Here is a 10,039-nt window from a genome sequence, read left to right as displayed (position 1 = left end):
AACCTCCTTAAATGTTACAGCACATATGCATTTTTTATTACCTCGTCAGCTTTTTCCCTTTCAGCTTCACGCCCCACAATAGCCAGAGAACTGGGTTCTCTCTGTTTTCTACTAGAAGCATTAGGTTTTCCCTTGCGTTTGCTAAAATCTGGGTATATTTCACTGTCTGAATGGTTAGATTTGCTCTTCTGTGTAGGAACTGATATTTCAATCTGATAGTGTAAAATAAAACTCAAAGTTAGAACACATACTTGGGAAAATGAATGTTATCCACATCTAAATAACTGGAAGAGGGAAGAGACGACACTTTTTTTCCCTTATTTTTTGATTTTCCTTTAGAAAGAAACAAGATAGACCAAATCAAACCCATGAAACAAAGCGTGGAAAGAAAAATCACTAACTTGTTTGATGAGCAATCAGCTATTTTAAGAAAGGTGTGTCTGAACAAACCTCTCCCTTTTCTATACTAATAGATCTTATTGAACAAATGGAAGAGTAAATAATGACAATAATCCAGTACTGTAGTAAACATGATATATATATAAACAAATGAGTGTAAAAGCTACAGTCTTTCACCTGTAAATGTGAAACCTTTACAGTTAATTTTAAAACTGTGCGAATAACACCACATCTGAGCATGAGCAGAAGAGAAAACTTTTATCATGCCCTGAATACAAAGAACACTAATTCTCTCATCAGCAAGACACAGTGGCATTCCTCTGGAAGATATGCATAACAAAAATATAAATTACTGAGGTTTTCAAGGGAAAATAACACTTCTGTTCAATAGCATAATAGCTGATAAATGAAGGCTATATATTACATCATCAAGGCTTTGAGTTTTTACTGAGAAGTACAAAGCTGATTTAAAAGCAATCCCAAATAGAGGAATGAGCTAATACAGTAGCTTCAGTGAGAGCTTCCTCTAAAACTATAAATGGAGAGTGTGAGATAAGGTTCTGCCAGACAGATATCAGAAGGTCGGCAGGAAAAAAAAACAAAAAAAAAAAAAAAACAAAAAAAAAAAAAAAAAAAAAACAACCAAACCTTAAAACCTTTACACAGGCATCTGCCATTTTTTATGATCAGCTAACCCACCTTCTAAACAAGAAAGCTTCACGTGCCTCACACATTTTATTCCCGATTCAGTCTCTCCCAGTAAGGTTATACATACTGGGACAGAGAGGTAGGATGGAGCTCAGCAGACACCAGGATTTCAGCTTGCATTTTCGGACCATGCTAAGCTGTACCACACAAACAGAAGCAGATTACTCAGAACTAACTCAGGTTTCTCAATGTGGCACCTCTACTCTGCATAGGAGCTAGTTTCCTCAGAAGAGTTTCACTGCAGTAAAAAGACACATACTCTGCAGCCAACAGGGCAGCTATATTGAAAAGTATTCATATTTTAGACAAGATCTAAAGAAAAACATATACTGAATGTTCCTCTTCCTTTGGTATAGTGTGATTTTCCCTGAGTGAGCATGCTTAAAAACACATTTCGGTGTCTGTCATAACATACATTAAATAATTTCAGCAACATTTATTAATTTAAAAAATTATTCCCACTCTTCACATTCATTAAACATGAAATATTGTTTCTTTTATAAAACCAGAGTTGAGTTTTAACTACCAAACCCATAAAGCTATTTTGACCTTGATCAGCCAAGATATATAAAGCAATCTTTTTTTTTGGTGCTAACAGTAGCACACAGATTTAAAGCAGTTTATCCAGTTTCCTCTTCCTCCTTCTCAGTTATCTCATTTTTATGTACTTTCTCATCCCTTGTGCTCAGAATGTACTCCTTTCTTATTCTTTCCAAATTTCTCTCAGTTAATCTGGAATCCCCAAATACTGAATACTTTAATTTTGTAGGCTAATGTTAGTATTCCTGCCATCATTATAGAAAATACCTAGTGAATGGAAGCTGGCTGCATTATTTTCTTGTGAACTGGAGAGTAAATTTCAAAAAGAACTGAATATTCTTTAGAGTATTTTCTCAAAAACTCCGGGACACTTGGGTTTCTTTCCTTTTCTGGTACATCTGAAACTGTTATTCAAGTCTTACTACATATTGATTTTAGGGAATCTAAACTGCCCTTAGATAAACATTTTGATAGACTTCAGCGTTGTGTTTCACTGTACAGGATATGAGTGTTTTCACAGAAATTGTTTTCTATTTTTCTGTAGTTCAGATATACCTCTATCCAATAAGTGACTACAGTCATATAGGTATTGACACTGAAAAAAATCAGTTTTTTGAAGGAAAGACTGTGATATGGTAGTTCAGATGGAGCACTGGTACACTTTTTCTTTCAGACAGTACTTTGGGTTGTTTCAATCCCTGCTCTCACAACCTTCTCTTGTTTCTATGTAAATGTCGGCCAATTTGACATGTGTGAAGAAATATTCAGTTTATTACCAAGCAGTTTGTATTCTTTGAATGAGACACACACTGATCTTCATTTAAAAAACAAAAAAAACCTGACTGCATAATTATACATTCAGAGGGCATGAGCTATTGTGTAACACGCATTCTCTGTAATTATGAGCCAAATTATATATGTCTTTCACTACAGCAGACAGAAAAGCATGCAGTGGATCAGATCCCATTTGAACACACAATTTTGAAAGCAGCTTATGTAAAGGTGGGGCTATAATACCATTTTTATCTATATTGAGTGGAAATCTGCAAAGGTTGGAAGTGTTTCCTAAAATACATAGAGGCTTTGACATTTTGCTTCGCTCTGAGTCAGAATGTAAACCTGGCTTTTTCAAATTGTTCGAGAAAAAAAATCCAAGGACAAAAAGCTTGGGACTGATCAAACCCTTTTGTTCTGACAACATATCGTATCTGCTATGCAATATGAAAATCAAAACAGAGCCAAACTATTTCAAATTAATACAAACATTTCTTTCTAAAAGCAACAGATTCTTGAACAGTCAAATCCAGGACGAGTCAGTGTTCATACCCCCTTACAGAGCACAAAGACATGAAAGTGCTCCCAGAAGCTTTTTAAATGGTTCAGTACTGACTGTTTTGTTTAACTCTGATGTTCCACTGAAACGACTCCTTTAAACTGAATGGGTCTGTACTGGAACACTGTTAGCAGACTTTGTTCCTCTTCTAGATAGGTTTTAAGGAAAGACACATGCCACCTGTATCTCTTAGGTGGTTATCCTTCATCTTCCATTTCTGTGAGTGGAGTGAAACACAAAGTTTTAGAGAGATTCCAAAAAAGATTGCTTAGAATAGGCCAAAAAATTACATCTTAAAAATGCTGAAACAGTCTGGAAACTCATTTAAATGGAAACAGCTATGATTTAATCCCACATCAAGTACTTGACTGGGGTGAGCTGTTTTCTCATAGCTGATTTGGCATTATCCCATATGAGTTTCTTAGACACATTACCATGAATTTTATATCTTTTATCTTTGACACCTAATGGCATATATACGAAATGTGTTGACATTTAAAACTGACAGAACTGAGTAAGGCAACACTGTATACTCTTTACTGGTTTGTGTATGTGTAAGTAAAGCACTGGTTATATCAGTGAAAAAATAAACAGTATTTGAAAAATAAGACTTGAAAACTGCAAGTAGCTTTTAAAAGTGATAATTATACTCATATTATTTTGCATTAGTTCATATTTGAAATTCTTATATTCCAGTTTGCTGTGTATTAACATCTGAGAAATATCATATATAGCATTACAAGAATCATCTTTTGATCATTAAGTAATATATACACTAAATTCTAAATTAGAAGAACCAAATTATTCTAAGAATTGTGCTATAGTTCTTTGACAGTAATTGATTTTCTTATTGTGGTAGGAGATATATGGAATTACATGTGACCCAAGAAGGTAACTGAAGATTGGTTTTTATACATGTTTTCTGTACTTATGAGAACTTTGAGAAACAGTTGAGGCTTGTGGTCTGTCTATTGTTTGAGTCTGTTCTTTTGCTCACTGAAAGAGCTTTACTGAATGCATTGTGCATAAATCTGAAGCACTGCACTGATTTTTAAGCAATTGAGTGAATTCTGTCTACTTAGTCAGCACTATACCAGATAATCTGGGGTGAAGAAATTTTAACACTCTATCCAAATGCATTACAGGCTGAGTGAAATTACTCTCATTGTCTATTTTTCAATCTGACAATTGGAGAGAGATTACAGATATGTATCAGATATGTCATTATAGTCAATTACACTATTAACTGAGACAAAACTTTTATAGTATTTCTATGCAGTGAAAATGTCAGTCTTTTTTCTTTTCTTTTTTTTTTTTTTTTTTTTTTTTCTCTATGGTTTCTTCAACTGATGGTCTTACTATACTTAGAGGAGTACTTAAAAATGTATTAGTGTCGGTGTTTAATTCTATCTGACCCAGTTCAAGCAAACAGCTGCTAAGAGTAATTCCTTCCACATGCAGGGCTTTTCCTGTAAGTACACATAATATCATGAGTGGATATCTCATGATGATTGCTTCTACTACATGTTTGGGAATACCTAGTACAATCTAGCCAGCAGTCTTTTTATTCTATTACTGCATGTCAAAATCTAAAATCATTATAAAAAGCATCTTTACTGAAGACTTGCATAAATTTTAGGCCAGATAAGAAGCCAATGTGAGTCAGTTATTGATTGAAAACTATTAGTGCCCAGTCTGTGATCACTGCTGCTACCCAATAGGTATTAACCGATTTGGCACGGACATTTCTATCCCTGTGACTGTTGTGATACTGTGCAGACACTACAGAGGCAGTTTTCTGTTGCAAGGTTTTTAATCTCTAGTTGTCAAAAATAATTTGCAAATACACAGTCCTCCAGTCACATTCATACAATTAACAGAACACACACTCTATTGATAATCTATTCAAAGCCTCATATAAACTAGGGTATATTTATATAGAATTTATATATACTAGGAATTCCTTTAGGAGTTTATATAACAGCTCATATATACTAAGGTGTATTTCTTCAATGTCTTCTAAAGCCTGATTGCTCTTATAAATTCCATGAAATTAGTGCAAGTTAGCCTAATACCCCTGTAATCTGAAATTTCCAGGCATTCTCACCTGTTCACTGTAATGGAAAAACTGGCTTGTTAGAGAAAGTTGTGTTTTGGAAATGAATGCTGTTGGCATCCTTCCGCTATTCCAGAAGACTGCCTGTCCTCTAGTAGCATGGCTGATGAAACCTTTTATCAGATTAGAAAAGAATTAACTGTCACAAAAGGGGATGCAGGATGATAGAGGGCTCTGCTCTTGGGAAACTGATGGGTAAACAGTATGTGTAATCAGGAGTCTCGAGGCAGCAAGCAATACCTGCCTTGAATTACAAACATGTGCATGCTCAGTCTCGCATGACATCTGAGAAGCAAAGGAGAAAATTTTGCAGATCTGAGAAGATGCTTTATGTGGTGATTCTCTCTTGGCCTGCCAGGGGCATGTCTGTGTACCTGCTTTGAAAAATGAGCATGTTGTTTCATATGTTTTCAGAGTTACACTGTGATGGGCATTTATGGCACTTATATTCTATGATGTTTTTTTCCATAGAGCTAGCCTGCCTAACAAGACTCCCGCTACTGAAACAGGACTCCAGGGAGGAAAATGGTGGAAAGGGACTGCATGGACCATAAGAACCAACAACAGTATTTACCTGCTGTCACCAGCACTGGCCGCTCCTCACCCCAGCGATGCAGTTAGCATAGCTAACGCCGTTCTACAAGTCAAGCAGCCATTCCTTGTAATGGAGCAGGTCACCTATTTGCTCCCTTCCCCTCGTTATCAGGCTCTGAAGGTCCTGTGCAGCAAGCAGACAAACCAAACAGTTTTTTTCTGCCCCTCCTTCAAGCACCAGGCTGGTTCCTCCCTTCCCCACTGGCCTTGAACATCCCAGGCACCCAGCCAGCACACAGTGGCGATGGCCCCGGCACAGGGGGGGGGGAAGTGGAACAGCACAAAGCACCATCCATAAAATCAAGTCATTACAAGTCCCAAGGGGCAACTTGAACCCCAGCTGAAGCTGGACGGTATTTTTTTCTTTTGAGGCTGGTTTAATTCATCATTCTACACGATTCTGAATGTTGAAAGATATTTTGCTAATCCATGCAATGAAACAGCAAAGGAAACAAGTAACCCTTCATGAAGGCTAAGGAGGACATGACAAAAAATACAAGTAAAGATACAAAAATAAAACTAAGAGGACAATGGATCTCATCTCCCTTCTTTACCCTCTGTTGGTTCTGGCCAACATGCTAATGGGTTTCATGACACAGCTGAGCAGCCCTCCCTCTAGGCACGGGTTTATCTTGGCCTGTCATACAAATTGCTATCACCAACAGAATGCTGATGTTCTGGGTTGCTGGAAGGAATGCCTACCTATTTAGGAAAGGGAGATGGACATAGGCAGTTCCTACAGCTCTAATATTGCAATTTTTGTATCTAAAATATGATTTCTTCTACTCTGTGACTGGCTTAAAATTTACGTTACCGTGATTGCTGCTTTTTAATGAGTTTCAGCAATTTAGGAGCTTAAGCAGTTGGTAATTGTAAAATACTCCATGTGATAGAACACCAATGTGAAATTTTCATATTGCTGCAATAGAGTTTTAGTAAGCTGAAGATACACAGATAGGAATTTCTGCTTATTAAAATAGCCTAAATTAGATGATAATAAAAAGCAACTTACTATAATTTAGTGAGTGATAAAATTTTTTTGTCAAGTTACATCAGTTAACTGACATCATTCCTTCCATGATTAAAAACATGAATGTGCCTCATAAGCAAATAGTAGTATCTACATCATTCGATAAACATAATTTTTAAGGCAATCTTTTTTAGCCTTGATTTCTAAGAACATGTGTTCATGCTGTATGTGTCTGTGAAAATGTCTAACTCATCCAGTAGCCTTTGAACCTAATGGTCCAATGTTGACCCTGTCTTTACCAGGACTCAGAAATAATTACCTTTCCACAAGTTTTAGGAAAATTAAGGTAAGGTGAAAAGACTCCCAAAAGCCCCCTCTCCTCCCTCCCCCTCAAGAGAAAGGGCTCAAGTCTGCATGTGGCTTTCAATCAAATAGTCCACAAGTGGTTCAGAACCAGCTACATCTTATGCTTTCTCCTCCTCAGGCAGTATTTAGAGAAGAAGATAAGAGATTCTGATGATGTGAGAAGATGCAGGAGGCACGGATGCATAAAAATATACAGCACAGTTCATAAGAAATTGCTGATTATGGAATGGCTTGGTTGTTTTTAACTTTCTTGTTGGCACCCTACTTTCACTGTAGTACTGCACAACAATTCATCTGAGACCTTGCTTCTCCACTGTCACAGTACTGCTTTCAAATATGCCATATTTTTTGTACCTGATAGCTAGGATTTACTTTAATTTCTTCCAAGATCCTAGTTTAGGTGAAGAGGTATGATAAAAGTCTAACTAAAATAGTGTATTTTCTAGCTATGCTGATATCAAAACTGTGGAATAGAAAAAGTCAGAATATGGCCAAATGCTGGCATTTAGACAAGGAGGTTCATGTTGTCCTCTATTCTCTGGGAAATATAGGTGATAGGAATAGGTGGATTGGCTGGTTAGGACAGTAAAGTGGTTGGAAGGGTGAGAAAGCAGAGCAGGAGGCAAATGCAGAATTGCTAGAAAGTTTGGCACAGATATAACTAAACAAATTTATGTCAATGCAAATTACTTTTCATTCCCACAAGAATAAATTCTCCAGAGGAAATTCAAGATACAGAAATGTGAGTGAAGTTGTAGACTGGAGCAATATCATGTGCACTGCTGTAAATCTCACACATACACAAACCCATAACTTTTTCAGTTAGCATCTGCTTTAACTTGAGGCATGGAATTGCCAGACATTGAAAGGCAAGAAAATTAATGGTAGGAGGTAACTGTAGGAGGTGATCTGTCAGTCCACAATTCCCCTGCTCCTACACAAAAACTCAGAAGCACTAATATTAGGAAGCATCCTTTGTCAGTGAGAAGGGATACTTTGTTTTCTCTTGAAGACATAACATGAGCTAATTTGGTACTGAAGAGAGACCTCTGCCTACAGGGAAAACCATATTTTAAATGATGAAGCAGTAGGCTCAAGATTCTACATAAGTATGCACCAATGAAAAGCCACTCCCACAAACAGCTCTAATTCCATTCCATAGAAAGGTAACTTTAACCTTGTCTGAAATCTGCCAGTCTGACTTTATTCCTCTTGGAATTGCTGACCATAATTTGGCATGAATTTAGGCAGAAGCCAGAACCCTTTGTTCCCCAGGGAGAAAATAGCTTCTGATTTACTGCAGCTCTGTTGAAAATAGGCTGGAGCTTGTCTCACAAGCCCCGGAGGAAAACCTCCGACCTCTAACGTTCCATATCAGAGAGACAGCAAGTGTCCACTGCAAGCTTTACTGACCACTGCTAACCACCAAATGCAGAGGTACCTTTAGCTCACAGCACTCTTTCAGTTGCAAGATGCTTTTCTCAGAAAGAAAAGCCTTTCAGAAAAACAACTGGACTATATTGAGATCATCTGCTTCCTCTCCTTCTTGAGTATTATTTAACTGCTTGCTTTCTCAGTGTTATTGACAGTGGAATATTCTGTCACGTCGCCTCTATGCTCCCCTGGTGCAGGGACTGGATGTACTTATTCCCTGTGTGTGCCAAGGCAGCTCCTTGTTTCACAAACTCTTTCTAACCATGCACACTGCAATTTCTCATCAGTTAGAACAGTAGGATACTAGCATTTAGCCTTCCCTAATTTTCTATTTAATGTGCTTAGACCCTGCGCCTGTTATAAATCCTATGCATATTCTGCTGTTTAAACGGTAAAATTTTCAGAACAGAGACAAAGCTTTTTGCATTTTTAATATATACTCTGTGTTTGGCATACTTCTCTACACAGTTGCACCTTTCACCATACATACAAATAGAAAAATCAATGTGTAATCGCTGATTATGAGGAAATGGATATCCTTGCAAATTGCATTGTATCACTGAAGGCTGCAAAGATACTCACAGGAGCTGCAAAAGCAGCAAATGGACTAACTGTATATCAGCACATCTTGGAAAATTAAATATAAAGTGTGTATAAGTTACCATTTAAATGTCAAATATAACTAATATTATTTATAGCTAACTGGTAACTGATTGCTACAGTAATTGTCCTCATGTAGCAGATGCCATATTTCAGATGAAATGTTTGAACCTCCCATCTTCCTGATCATCAAGAATGTCATGTTGAAGCGTATGTATCAGACTTTTATCCCTTTTAAAGTAATTAGGTTCAGCAGTAATTTCATTATCACTGTTAGATCTTCACGTATCTCTGACTTAAAATCAAGCAGAATAATGAGATGACAGCTTGTTTAATAGCTCTTGTTTAATAGCTCTTAGCATTTGATCCACAATTAGTTAAAATCAAGTAGACTAATCACTGTATGATTACATTTAGGTTACTCTAGAGTGAGTTAAACCTTAAATCTATGGACTACTTATGTTCCTGTTCCTAGTGGTTTCTTACTGTGCAGCTGATTTCAAAGTCAACAACAGAAATACAACTAGCTTAAACAAGTTGCTTTCATACAAGTAAATACTATCATAAGCAAGAAACAGAATAATAATAGAGTAATAAGTGGACTATCTGAAAAGTTTACATTTAGATTAACATGTTGTAAGGTCAAGAAGTTGAGGAGTCTGGGCAATTACATAATATAAACCACAGCACTTCACCTATTTTTGCAATTAGATTAATACGCTGTATTAATATGCTGCATTTTGCATTTTAACATTTTGGTTTTTCTTTCTAATTGAGAAACATTCCTTAACTGAAAAAATCATCCTAGGACGGGGGATATATAGGAACTAACATATAAATAGAAGAACAGGACACCTAAACTATCCCAGTGTAATACTTGAAGGAACTTGCTCCATGAGAGTATATACATAAGGAAAGAGGAATCTTCATATACAGAATGGATACTTCAGATGCATAAATATGACCTCAGACACAGTTA

This window comes from Tyto alba, unplaced genomic scaffold (assembly GCF_018691265.1).
Source record: "Tyto alba isolate M040663 unplaced genomic scaffold, T.alba_DEE_v4.0 Super-Scaffold_13, whole genome shotgun sequence".
Classification (NCBI taxonomy): Eukaryota; Metazoa; Chordata; class Aves; order Strigiformes; family Tytonidae; genus Tyto; species Tyto alba.
Note: the sequence above shows the minus strand (reverse complement) of the source record.